General features: G+C 40.3%; 1 long non-coding RNA gene across 2 annotated transcripts in view; it reads right to left on the bottom strand.

Annotated features, from left to right (window-relative positions):
- LOC140903793 (uncharacterized) overlaps nucleotides 1–6731 on the bottom strand; it is a 250047-nt gene extending 243316 nt beyond the window's left edge. Inside the window, exon 1 of one of the 2 annotated variants that reach the window (XR_012156347.1) lies at nucleotides 6563–6628. This is a non-coding gene — a long non-coding RNA (uncharacterized lncRNA). Of the gene's footprint in view, nucleotides 1–6562 lie in introns of both variants that reach the window. The other variant, XR_012156343.1, reaches the window with a different exon arrangement.
- Nucleotides 6732–12504: the final 5773 nt, after the last annotated feature.

Raw genomic sequence — 12504 nt, forward strand, 5'->3', positions numbered from 1 at the left:
GAAGCTAAGTTCACTAGATACATTATTTGCTATGACTATTTTGTAAAGTTCTACTAAGCATATTCCTGCATAGATTGTATTGTAGTAGGAGCTACTGTACACTACAAAAATTGGACTCTCTTCATTCCATCATAAAAAAAAATGTTTGCATGGTGATTTTCAATGGGAACATTTTTTGAAATCTTGCAAAATGTTCATGGGATGGAAAACCTGTCTCCTGCCCAGTTTTAATACATAGTTTGTAAATCTGTCTCATAGGAGCCTAAATCTCTTTGAAAGTCAGTAGGATTTAGACTGCTTACCCATATAAACGCTTTTTAAAAAGTTATCCCCAAATTTGAAAAAAAACCTTTACATTCTAAAGGTTACACTTTTAAATAAACAGATTAGAAATTTGGTAAATGCACAGTCACATATACATTTATATATATTAACTCTGATTTATATGTCTAACTTCATGCAGCCACATTTGAAAAGTTGGCCCATTATCAGTTATTGAGATTGTACCATAATACAATGTTAGCACATAGTTAATAATTGTTTTGATAAAAAATAGATTGCATGTGGTCCAGGTTAGCTATATGTAATTTTGTTACACATATTTTAGACCCCCCCCCCCCAAAAAAAAGTTGGAAAAGGTTTTGGCATGCACATCTAATCCACTTGTGATATCCTCCTGGTGCTAAAATGGAGTCATTCCAGGTGATATAGTAATCTAATAAAGATCTGCATTTTTACCATCTCTCTCTCCAGGCATGCACAGGCACCCATCCATGCTCACAAAGAGACAACTGGATGTCCAGCCCCTTGTAAATCTGAATGAAGTACATTGATTTTGGTAAATTGAGCTATTGAGAAGAAACACTGTCTCTACCTGGGAAGTCCAAAAACAGTCAGTAACCTGCCACTCAAAGAAGCATAAAAATTATGTGCATTTTGCTTCATCAGAAAAATTAAGTTTCCAGAACTGCTGCATCTGATCTTATAAGGAAAACAAACTCTTCCACTGCATAAACAAAAGTCTGTCTTTTTCTACCCTGTGCCACAACTAAGATATTGTTCTGTTATCAACTTATTTTGTAATGATACATTTTCTAGTTCTTACTCCTCCAAGCAGAAGTAGATAGCTGCAGAGAAACACCACACCTATTTCACGCAGAACTGCTAGCTTGTTTTAAAAAGTATGTAAACTGTTGTAACTAACTGAATCATGACATCTCTAAGTTGTTTTGATTGCAAAGTCTCTACCTCATCAAGGTAGATAAGAAGAGAGAAGATGATGTTGTTTTATTTTTGTTTTTTTCAGAATAGTATACATCTACTTTGATTCCAGATTATTTGTATCCTGTCCAAAGCTTACCATACACCATGACTCATGGCCTTTTATTTTATATCTACTTTCCACAAATTTAGGACAAGCAAATATAATAAAAAAACTCTGACATTCAAATTCTCGGTACTTAAAAAACTTAAAAATCTTAGGAGCATAAGCTGCTTTAGCCTTTAAAAGCAAGAGGCTTAAAACTCCAAATCAGTTTGAATTCTCTGAGCCAATCTTTGTCTGTTAGAAAAAAAATGAACAGAGGCACAAACTAGATAACAGCTTTTTATGGGGTACAGAAATTAAAGTAACAGAATTACCTTTCACAGAGATCCCCTGGGCTTTTATGTAAAAATAGCTATTATTTTATTAGGCAAGGCTCTAATCCTTAGTCCACTCAGTTATACTCCAGATTTCTAAAAGATAATCAATGTCTTCACTGGAGAGTGGCTTGACAGAAAAACAATATATCTGGAGAAGTTGGGGAGCCATCTTGTGGTGATTGTGTTTAATCCTCCAAAAGGGGAGCTCATTTTGGGGTGAAATTGTTTCATTATCAGGTCACTCACAGAGTAACTATTCTATCCCTTTATCACTCATGACGAACCACAAGTTTTGCTGGTATTATGCCTGAATGTCTTAAGAGTGGTATAGTGGGAAGGTGAATGGCACAGAGAATGGCTAAAGCCATTCCATGTGGTCACTTTTCTGACTTTGCCATTGATCTTTTCTGAACGATTTTTCATACACATTCTTTCTTTGGCAATACATGATATTTACCAAATAGAGACAGTCTTGAGGCAGAAAACCATTCCTTGGGAGTTGATTTGCAGTGCTACCGTTTTCATTGTGTACATCCTTGAGTGATTATTCAATTTTCATGGAAATTTTCTGTAAAGAGGTTAAGCTCTGTTCTTTCTCATGGGAGGAGCTTAAACCAGTTCAGGTCTAAGGGGGGAGGCTGAGGTTATATTTTATGTTAGGTGAGGTGAGGTGGAAACAGTGGGTTAGAGTCAGGAGAGTTCGAGGCCTAGATAGAAGTTTCATCCTGCAATCTTATGAAGGAGCAATATTAGGAATCCCAGGACAAAATCAAGACCAAAGGGAAAAGATATATCTGGGCACTAGTTGAGAGAGCAACTCTGTTTGAGGTTAAAAAAAAAAAGAATAGTAGTATCCGTGTAACACTTAGCTTGTCCCTTGCTGAAGAAAGCCTACTTAGTGATGTCCAGCCAACACCTTACCTGCCTTGGTAAGCAGCAATCATCTTTATGAATCATTCTCGGAGGTCAGTACTTTGACTGTGAGGGGCACACTGATGAATTATCTGTATTTTTAAATTCCCTGAAGGAAATAGTTTCTCCTACGCAACATTTCTTATAGTCTAGTTATCACTGCAGCACATCAAAGGCAAAGAACGAAGGTACCAAGCTATCAGATAAGGCACTTTCTTAAGTTATACCATAGAGAACATACCAAACTATCTTCCCATATCTATTATACTGTACAACTGGTCAACTGCATTCCAAGAAACAATAAGCACCTGTCAACATATAATTTTATTTTCTGTTTTGGGCCCTATGTAGATTTTTTAAATTCCATTCTATTTAAACTATTTTCTTAGATATACTAACATTCTAATTTACTGAGCATCACACATATTTTTAGCAATGTATTCTATGCAGCTCCTTCTGCCTGAATTTCACAAAAAAAAAAAAGAAAAAGAAAGAAACCTCCTGTTCAGGGCTGGTTCAGACAGTGAAGCCAGATTTGCAGCAGCATGGAGACCAGGGCAGATTGAAATTCTGGTGTTAGGTTTCCTACTCATGCTATGGTGTTGCACATTGTTAAGGGCAAAACTTGTTGGTGGCAAATCAGGGTGCCTCTCCCTTATATCACAGACGTATCTTGGGCCCATTTTCTCCGATCCTCTTTTTTTTTTTACCAGAAGAACTCCATCCACTGTTCCCCTAGTGGTCTTTACAAATGCACTAGATCTGGGTACATTCTATTTTCCTCATCACCCCGCAATGGAAAGAAACACACATGCATACCCAACTCCATAGCTTGCTAAGCAAAAGAATTTGAAGCAGATGGAATTGTAGGAGGTCGCTGAGTGAATTTTTTGCCTCACAGTCAGCGGGCTCAGTTTAAAGAATTTGCAGGGACTTATTTTCTTGAACCGGTACTGCTCCTGTTGTCAGGCTTTACTACATATGCTCAAACTCATAAACTGGCAATCATCAGATGTCAATGAGCAACTGCATTTTGGGTTTTATTACCCCTTTGATGTTCACATGTATCTGTCATTAAACTAAAATGGAAAATATTCACATTGTGTGCTTATGGTGGTCCATCCCCTTTCTCATAAGCAGCAGATGGACAGTCCTTGCAATAAGCATTCTCCTTGGTTTGGCAAAACTGTATTAAGATGGAAACATTTGAATGAGACTCCATTTATATTCTGAATACACCATATTTCCAGGACTAGTTTGCTAGATGATTTCCATTAGGAAAAACAAAACACAAAGGAAGGAAAATTAAGAGACTGAAAGATGAAAGGAGGTAGAAATAGAGGGAGCTGAGAGCAAGGGGAAAAACAAGGATATAGACAAAAAACAACTGGTAATGAACATGAGAGCACATGGAGGGAAAAAAAAGCAGAAGAGACTAAACTAGGCAGGAGAGACAGAGTGGAGAAAGATAGAGTTGTCAAAGAGCACAGTGGATAAACACAGAGACAAGGGGAAAGAGAAAGAGGCATACAGCCGTGAAAAGGAAATGAATCACAAATGTACAGAATGAAAAAGAGAGACTAAGGCAAATATAAAAGCTACAATTAAATAGCGCATGTAAAGATGGACATAACTTACATTAGGTGACAGAGAGAAACAGACTTTGGGAGAAAAGTATAGGAAGATAAAACATTAGAAAATAATACACACAAAATAAACAGGCTATAGAGAATAAGTGAGACTCTAATACATTTTGTTAATTAAGTTTTTATAACAGGGAAGTGGTGAATTTTATTTTGACTGCTTATTGTGCTAAATTGTCTAAAGCTGCAGAACCAGTTTGGGTTAAGTCTTATAACTAATTTTATATTTATAAATCCCTACTTTCTATTTAGAACCTCAATTCTCTTAAAATACCACTCTTCCTTAGGATTTGGTTTCCAATTCGTTTCTCTTATTGCTATGTTATGCTTATAATTATATAGTCCCTGGGGGAAGAAAAGTGCACATTACAAATCAACAACACAATCTGTCATAATTTGGCACGGTTGTCAATCTTTGCTTAAGGGAAGTGAAGGAATGGAAAAGCAGGGGTGTTGCAGGTCAAGATAAAAGTGAATTGTGGAAACTTGCAGATCACTTCTTCCAGTCTGTCTGAATCTACCTAATGCTGCAACAATGTCTAATTCTAGCTAGTAGTCTTACAACAGTCATTAACTTTTATGAGAACCAATCTCACCCCCATTCTTTTTAAATTGCCTTCATTAATGAAGCTCCATACATACCTTACATGGTGGTTACAGTGTGCTGCAATTTAGATAAACTTTTCACCTGATTAGGACGACAGGCTCCTTGTACTAGAAAATCCATCACCATGTTTAATTGATTTTGTTTAAATTAATCATTTATTTTAATTTATAAAACTCTATAGGCATACATCCTACAGTCTAGGCAGCCATTGCAGAAATATATACAATTGACTGTTTATACATATGAAGTGGCATATATTCTCCAGCAAATACAACAATAAAATGAACTCCTAAGAAACGCTTTCTGCAACTTTCAACCCATCTGACGGGGCCAAGAAACCTGGGAATAAATATGGACTTTGCAGCATGGCTGGAAGGTTAACAGGTCTGGGATTTGACCAACCAAATGTTCACTAGAATTCTGATGGCCTTACTTACATTACCATCTGGCCATTCAAGATTACCAAAATACACCTGACAATTAGTTGTCTCAACTGAGTCCACACCTGACTCAAGTTGCAGTGGGGGAGGTTTAGGTTGGATATTAGGAAAAACTTTTTCACTAGGAGGGTGGTGAAACACTGGAATGCGTTACCTAGGGAGGTGGTAGAATCTCCTTCCTTAGAAGTTTTTAAGGTCAGGCTTGACAAAGCCCTGGCTGGGATGATTTAATTGGGGATTGGTCCTGCTTTAAGCAGGGGGTTGGACTAGATGACCTCCTGAGGTCCCTTCCAACCCTGATATTCTATGATTCTATGATTCTGTGATTATCTTCAATGTTTGAACACAGTATATATTTGGATTTAAATTTCTAAAAGTAACTAGTGATTTGAGATGCTGGAATTTTTGGGTGGCCATAAAGGGACACCTTAAAGTGACCTGAATTCAAGTTAAAGGTGTCTCAGATTAATCAACCAAAATTTGAGGCACTCTAAATCATGAAAATTTAATAAATATGGTTTCCTCAAAGATTCACAAAATTTACTATCATTTGAAATTTAGGGTCTAATGTAGAGACTAGCATTCACTTCAGCACTTGGGATTTTTGATTGACTATATATATATTTTAAAAAACCCTGACCCCCCCTCCCCATTATCTGGGCTCTATCTACATTATCAAATTATCATTACTGGTCTGCTAAGGACATATTCAGTCATCTCTAACTGCACCCCTCGCACTAGAAGTCATTTCACTAATTTGTCTGGTAATAGATGCTCCCATATACAGTTCTAGTGATTAATTCATAGAACTAGTTGCAAAAAATGGTAAATAACTTCACGGCATTTTATATAAAAACTATCTTCACTCACGAACTGCCATAAGAATGTTGATACAGCATTAAGTAAGGCAGGATGAACCACAGACATCTGATTATAGTTCAGATTTATAAAACCAAACTGACCGATGCATATATATGCTCAATAAAGAGCTGTGTGGCCTGATTTTCAAAAGCACCAAACATCCAATAGCTCCCATTGATCTCAGTGGGAACTAGTAGGAGCCCAGCAGCATGACTTAAAATAAATAAAGAAACAAACAAAAACTGTACAGTTCTTTGTAAAAAAACAAGCAAACCACTTTTGTTACTATCACATTTAAGGTTGTGAGAAACTTGGTAGGATTGTGAATAAGGGATTAAGAAGAGAGATGAATGTTAAATTTCACTTCCATGATTTCCCCTGAGAAGCCAGTACCCAATTTACATAACATAAAATGAAAATGACAATAGTACTTAGGTTTTGGTATTCAATATTACCTTTCAGAAGTAGCCATCTCCCAAGCTGCTTTGAAACGCTTGCTCATTATGACCATTTTTCTCCTATGTATCTTATAATTAATGTCTTGCACCATCAATGAGAAATAAGATTGCAAGCCATTGCTCCTGAAATGTAAGGATCAAGAGAGGATTTTCCCTTCTATTTCTTATTGCCATGGCAGAATGCAGGCTGCAAAGAACTACAGCAGGGATGAGAGATGAAAGTCTATGATTCAACTTGGAGTGCAGATTGCCTCTCAGTTTAGATTGTTTGCAAGTGACAGCTTTGTTAGCACTGAGCCAATTTATTATTATATTTGAAGTAATTAACTTTGAGCATGTGAGCCCTAATTATACAGGACAGAAATATTTATTCTTTCAGTACTCATTTCTTTTAAAAATGAAAAGAAGGGGCAGCTCAACTGTAGCAAAAACATAGAGAGACAGAATTCACTGTTACAATTAAAGTGTTTCATATTGATCATACAAAATGATTCACATATCAAATCACAGACAGTATCATCTGTGCCTTATGGGAACCAGTCTCTTACTGCAAGCAACATAGAAAGGGGCAATATCATGTAAACAATTCCTAAGCAGAGCATGTCAAAACATTTGCTTTCCTGCAGGAAAAGTCTAGATCAGTGACTCTCAACCTTTCCAGACTACTGTACCCCTCTCAGGAGTCTGATTTGTCTTGCATACCCCCAAGTTTCACCTCATTTAAAAACTACTTGCTTACAAAATCAGATATAAAAATACAAGTGTCAGCGCAAACTATTACTGTAAAAATGAGAAAGTAATCAATTTTTCCATATAATTATGAAATAAAGCTATTAGAATATAAATAAAAGGCGGCTGTTACTCTGAAACCTGTAGAATATAAATATTATACTTACATTTCAGCATATAGTATATAGAGCAGTATAAACAAGTCATTGTCTGTATGAAATTTTAGTTTGTACTGACTTTGTTAGTGCTTTTTATGTAGCCTGTTGTAAAACTAAGCAAATATCTAGATGTGTTGATAAACCACCTGGAAGTCCTCTGCATACCTTCAGGGGTACACGTACTCCTGGTTGAGAACCACTGGTTTAGATTACCAGTAGGTGTTACTACATGAAATTAAAGAAGAAATCCAGAAAAACTCTGTGTGAGCTCTATAACTTGTCTCTCTCACCAACAGAAGTTGGTCCAATAAAAGATATTACCTCACCGACCTTGTCTCTCTAATATCCTAAGACCAACATGGCTACAACAACACTGCAAACTGTATGAAATGTCAATTGAGTCTCTTCCTAGGATGAAGATTTTCCAGCTTAGAAAAAGTTTACATTGGTTATTGCATTCTTTAAAACAAATTAAACCTTTTCGCTGCACCTGTCAAATTTAAATTTTACAATTGAAGCACACTGTTGGAATATTTAGGCAGTCTACTGGTTGGACCACAGGACAAGGAATTAGGAATAAGCTTAAAACACTGAGGGTATGTCTATACAGCAACTTGATCTCCATGACTGACCCATGCCAACTGACTCAGGCTTGCAGGGCTCGTGCTGCAAGGTTGTTTCATTGTTGTGTAGACATCTGGGCTTGGGCTGGAGCTTGGGCTCTAGGACCCTGTGAGATGTGAGGGTGTCTAGTTGCCATGTAGACATACTCTGAGGGTCCATTTTTCTGCGATATTGAGCACCTGCTATAAGAATATGAGTATAGTTTATTTAAAACCTAGCAAGAAGCCAGACAACAAGGGTCTGTGGAAAATTCTAGGCAGATGCTCTGCAGTAAAGAAGTAATTGTGTAGCTTTAGGGATAATAATATTTTTATCATTCTAATTAAAAGTTTTTGTTCAATGTCACAATAAGGAGATTTTTTTGTGATTCTTAACAATGGTCACATGATATCCACAGTTCTCACTGACTTCAAGCCCAAGGTGTCAACATTAGGGCATCCAAAATCTGAGCTCCTTAAAATTTTGTCCTAGATGTCTACGTACATCAGTTTATGCGTCTGTAAAATAGAGGGTGTACTGTAATAAAACATACCACAGGACTGTTCCGAGGTTTAATTCAAGGTGGTAGAGTGCTTTGAGGTGCTTTACCACCTGTTGTAAATCGCCATCTGCCTATACTCACTAAAGCTTGCTAGAGATAATAATAGTGGGGGATTTCAATTATCCCCATATTGACTGGGTACATGTCACCTCAGGACGAAATGCAGAGACAAAATTTCTTGATACTTTAAATGACTGCTTCTTGGAGCAGCTGGTACAGGAACCCACAAGGGGAGAGGCAACTCTCGATCTAGTCCTGAGTGGAGCTCAGGATCTGGTCCAAGAGGTAACTATAATAGGACCACTTGGAAATAGAGAGCATAATGTAATAGCATTTAACATGCCTGTGATGGGAAGAACACCTCAACAGCCCAACACTGTGGCATTTAATTTCAGAAAGGGGAACTATGCAAAAACAAGGAGGTTAGTTAAATAGAAATTAAACGGTACAATGACTAGAGTGAAATCCCTGCAAGCAGCATGGACACTTTTCAAAGACACCATAATAGAGGCTCAACTTAAATGTATACCCCAAATTAAAAAACACAGTAAAAGAACTGAAAAAGAGCCACTGTGGCTTAACAACCATGTAAAAGAAGCAGTGAGAGATAAAAAGGCATCTTTTAAAAAGTGGCAGTCAAATCCTACTGAGGTAAATAGAAAGGAACATAAACACTGCCAAATTAAATGTAAAAATGTAATAAGAAAAGCCAAAAATGAGTTTGAAGAACAGCTAGCCAAAAACTCAAAAGGTAATAACAACATGTTTTTTAAGTACATCAGAAGGAGGAAGCCTGGTAAACAACCATTGGGGCCCCTGGATGATCGAGATACAAAAGGAGCACTTAAAGACGACAAAGTCATCGCAGAGAAACTAAATGAACTCTTTGCTTCAGTCTTCACGGCTGAGGATGTTGGGAGATTCCCAAACCTGAGCCATCTTTTGTAGGTGACAAATCTGAGGAATTGTCACAGACTGAAGTGTCACTAGAGGAGGTTTTGGAATTAATTTAGAAATGTAACAGTAATAAGTCACCGGGAACAGATGGCATTCACCCAAGAGTTCTGAAAGAACTAAAATGTGAAATTGCGGAACTATTAACGATGGTTTGTAACCTGTCCTTTAAATCAGCTACTGTACCCAATGACTGGAAGATAGCTAATATAACGCCAATATTTAAGAAGGGCTCTAGAGGTGATCCTAGCAATTACAGACCGGTAAGTCTAATGTCAGTACCTGGCAAATTAGTTGAAACAATAGTAAAGAATAAAATTCTCAGACACATAGAAGAACATAAAGGGTTGTGCAAAAGTCAACATAGTTTCTGTAAAGGGAGATTGTGTCTTACTAATCTATTAGAGTTCTTTGAGGGGGTCAACAAACATGTGGACAACGCGGATCCAGTGGACATAGTGTACTTAGATTTCCAGAAAGCCTTTGACAATGTCCCTCACCAAAGGCTCTTATGTAAATTAAGTTATCATGGGATAAGAGGGAAGATCCTTTCATGGATTGAGAACTGGTTGAATGACAGGGAACAAAGGGTAGGAATAAATGGTAAATTTTCAGAATGGAGAGGGGTAATTAGTGGTGTTCCGCAAAGGTCAGTCCTAGGACCAATCCTATTCAATTTATTCATAAATGATCTGGAGAAAGGGGAAAACAGTGAGGTGGCAATGTTTGCAGACGATACTAAACTGTTCAAGATAGTTAAGACCAAAGCAGACTGTGAAGAACTTCAAAAAGATCTCACAAAACTAAGTGATTGGGCAACAAAATGGCAAATGAAATTTAATGTGGATAAATGTAAAGTAATGCACATTGGAAAAAATAACCCCAACTATACATACAATATGATGGGGGCTAATTTAGCAACAACTAATCAAGAGAAAGATCATCATGGATAGTTCTCTGAAGATGTCCATGTAGTGTTCAGCGGCAGACAAAAAAGCAAACGGGATGTTAGAAATAATTAAAAAAGGGATAGAGAATAAGACGGAGAAAAAAGTTGAAAAAAGTTTCCAGGTCCGGAGGAGATCCTGGTAGAAGACCGGCAGCTCAGAGAGGTCTCGCGGAAAACCTCTTGGACAAAGATAAAAGAGCTGCCGGTCGTATCGGAGCCCTTGGAAACGGGGCAGGAAGGCATGCGCCAATATGCTCCACGTCGAACTACCTGCACTATAAAGGAGCCTCTGCAGGGCCTGGAGGCGGAAGACACGGACCTGAGTGTGCAGACCCTTCAGGCCCTGCCCTCCTTCCTTCAGGGGTAGATGAAGAACCCCAACAGGGGCCCAGTGCATTCCTGACCAAAAGAACTCTAGAATCGATGTCCGGAGGTCGGTCAGGAAACCTGGGGCCAGAATCAGGGTGTTGAGCCGATACCAGAGCGTGGACAGGACTAGTTGGTTAAGCACCAGTGCTCTCCCTTGGAGGGAGAAACATTGGAGTAGCCCTGTCCATTTCCGGAGCCGCTCTATCACCCCGCCTTCTAAATTTTGCCAGTTCTCCGGCGGAGAAGGGTGCGTGGCAGAAAGGTAAACGCCTAGGTAGGGCAGTGGGCCCGCGCTCCACCGGATGGTCTGAAGCGCGGGTGGGAGGGAGATCACCCGCCGCCAGTCCCCCACCACCAAGCCAGAGCTCTTAACCCAGTTGACTAGGGTGGAGGAGGCTGCCGAATAGATGGCCTGGCAAGCCTCCACCCCCGCCAAGTCCCCCGGGTCCTGGACCACGAGGAGCACGTCATCGGCGTACGCCGACAGGACCAGCCGCAGCTCCGGCTCCCACAGCACCAACCTCCTGCTGAGGAGACAGAGGAAGGGCTCGATCGCCAGAGCGTACAACTGGCCCGAGAGGGGGCACCCCTGACGTACTCCTCGCCCGAAGCTGACCGGTTCGGTCAGGGTCCAGTTGAGCCTAACCAGACACTCCGCGGCAGCGTACAGCACCTGGAGAAAACTCACAAACTGATGTCCAAATCCAAACGCCTGCAGAGTGCCCAGGAGGTACCCATGATCCACTCTTTCGAACGCCTTCTCCTGATCAAGAGACAGGAGGGCGAACGACAGACCATCTCTACACCCGAGTTCCAAAAGAGCTCAGACTAGAAATAGATTGTCAAAAATGCTGCGACCCGGGACAGTATAGGTATGGTCTGGGTGGATCATGTCCGCCATCACGGACCCTAGCCGCAGTGAGATTGCTTTCATTACGATTTTGTAATCCATCCTAAGGAGCGAGACGGGACGCCAATTTCGTAAATCGCGGAGGTCCCTCTTCTTCGGCAACAATGCGAGCACCGCTCGCCTGCACGAAAGAGAGAGGACCCCGCCCTGCAAAGACTCAGCCCAGACAGTGGCTAGGTCTGGGCCAAGAATTTCCCAGAACGTGCGGTAGAACTCCACGGTCAGCCCGTCCATGCCCGGAGATTTATTGGTGGGCATGCGACGGAGGGCTTCTGAGAACTCGGCCAGGGTGAGAAGCAGCTCTAGTCGGTCTCGGTCGCCCATGCTGACCATGGGGAGTTCCTCCGAGAGCACCCTGCAAGCGCCAGGATCGGTCGGATCCGGGGAGAAAAGGCTTGTGTAGAAGTCACAGGCCCTCCCACACATCTCCACCGGATCCATGAGGGGGGTGCCATCTTCTGCTAGAAGGCAGGTGACGTGTTTCTTGGCCCCCCTCGTTTTCTCCAGGGTGTAGAAGAAACGGGAGCCATGATCCATCTCCTGAAGGAGGCGGATGCGGGATCGAACAAAGGCACCTTGGGCCCGATGGTCCTCGAGGGCCTGGAGCTCCTCCTGCTTCTCCCGGCACGCTCCGCAGAGGAACAGGTCCTCGGGGCTGGTGACCAGACGCCTCTCCATCTCTAAGACCTCCCGTTCCAACTGCTC

Source organism: Lepidochelys kempii, chromosome 1 (assembly GCF_965140265.1).
Source record: "Lepidochelys kempii isolate rLepKem1 chromosome 1, rLepKem1.hap2, whole genome shotgun sequence".
NCBI lineage: Eukaryota > Metazoa > Chordata > Testudines > Cheloniidae > Lepidochelys > Lepidochelys kempii.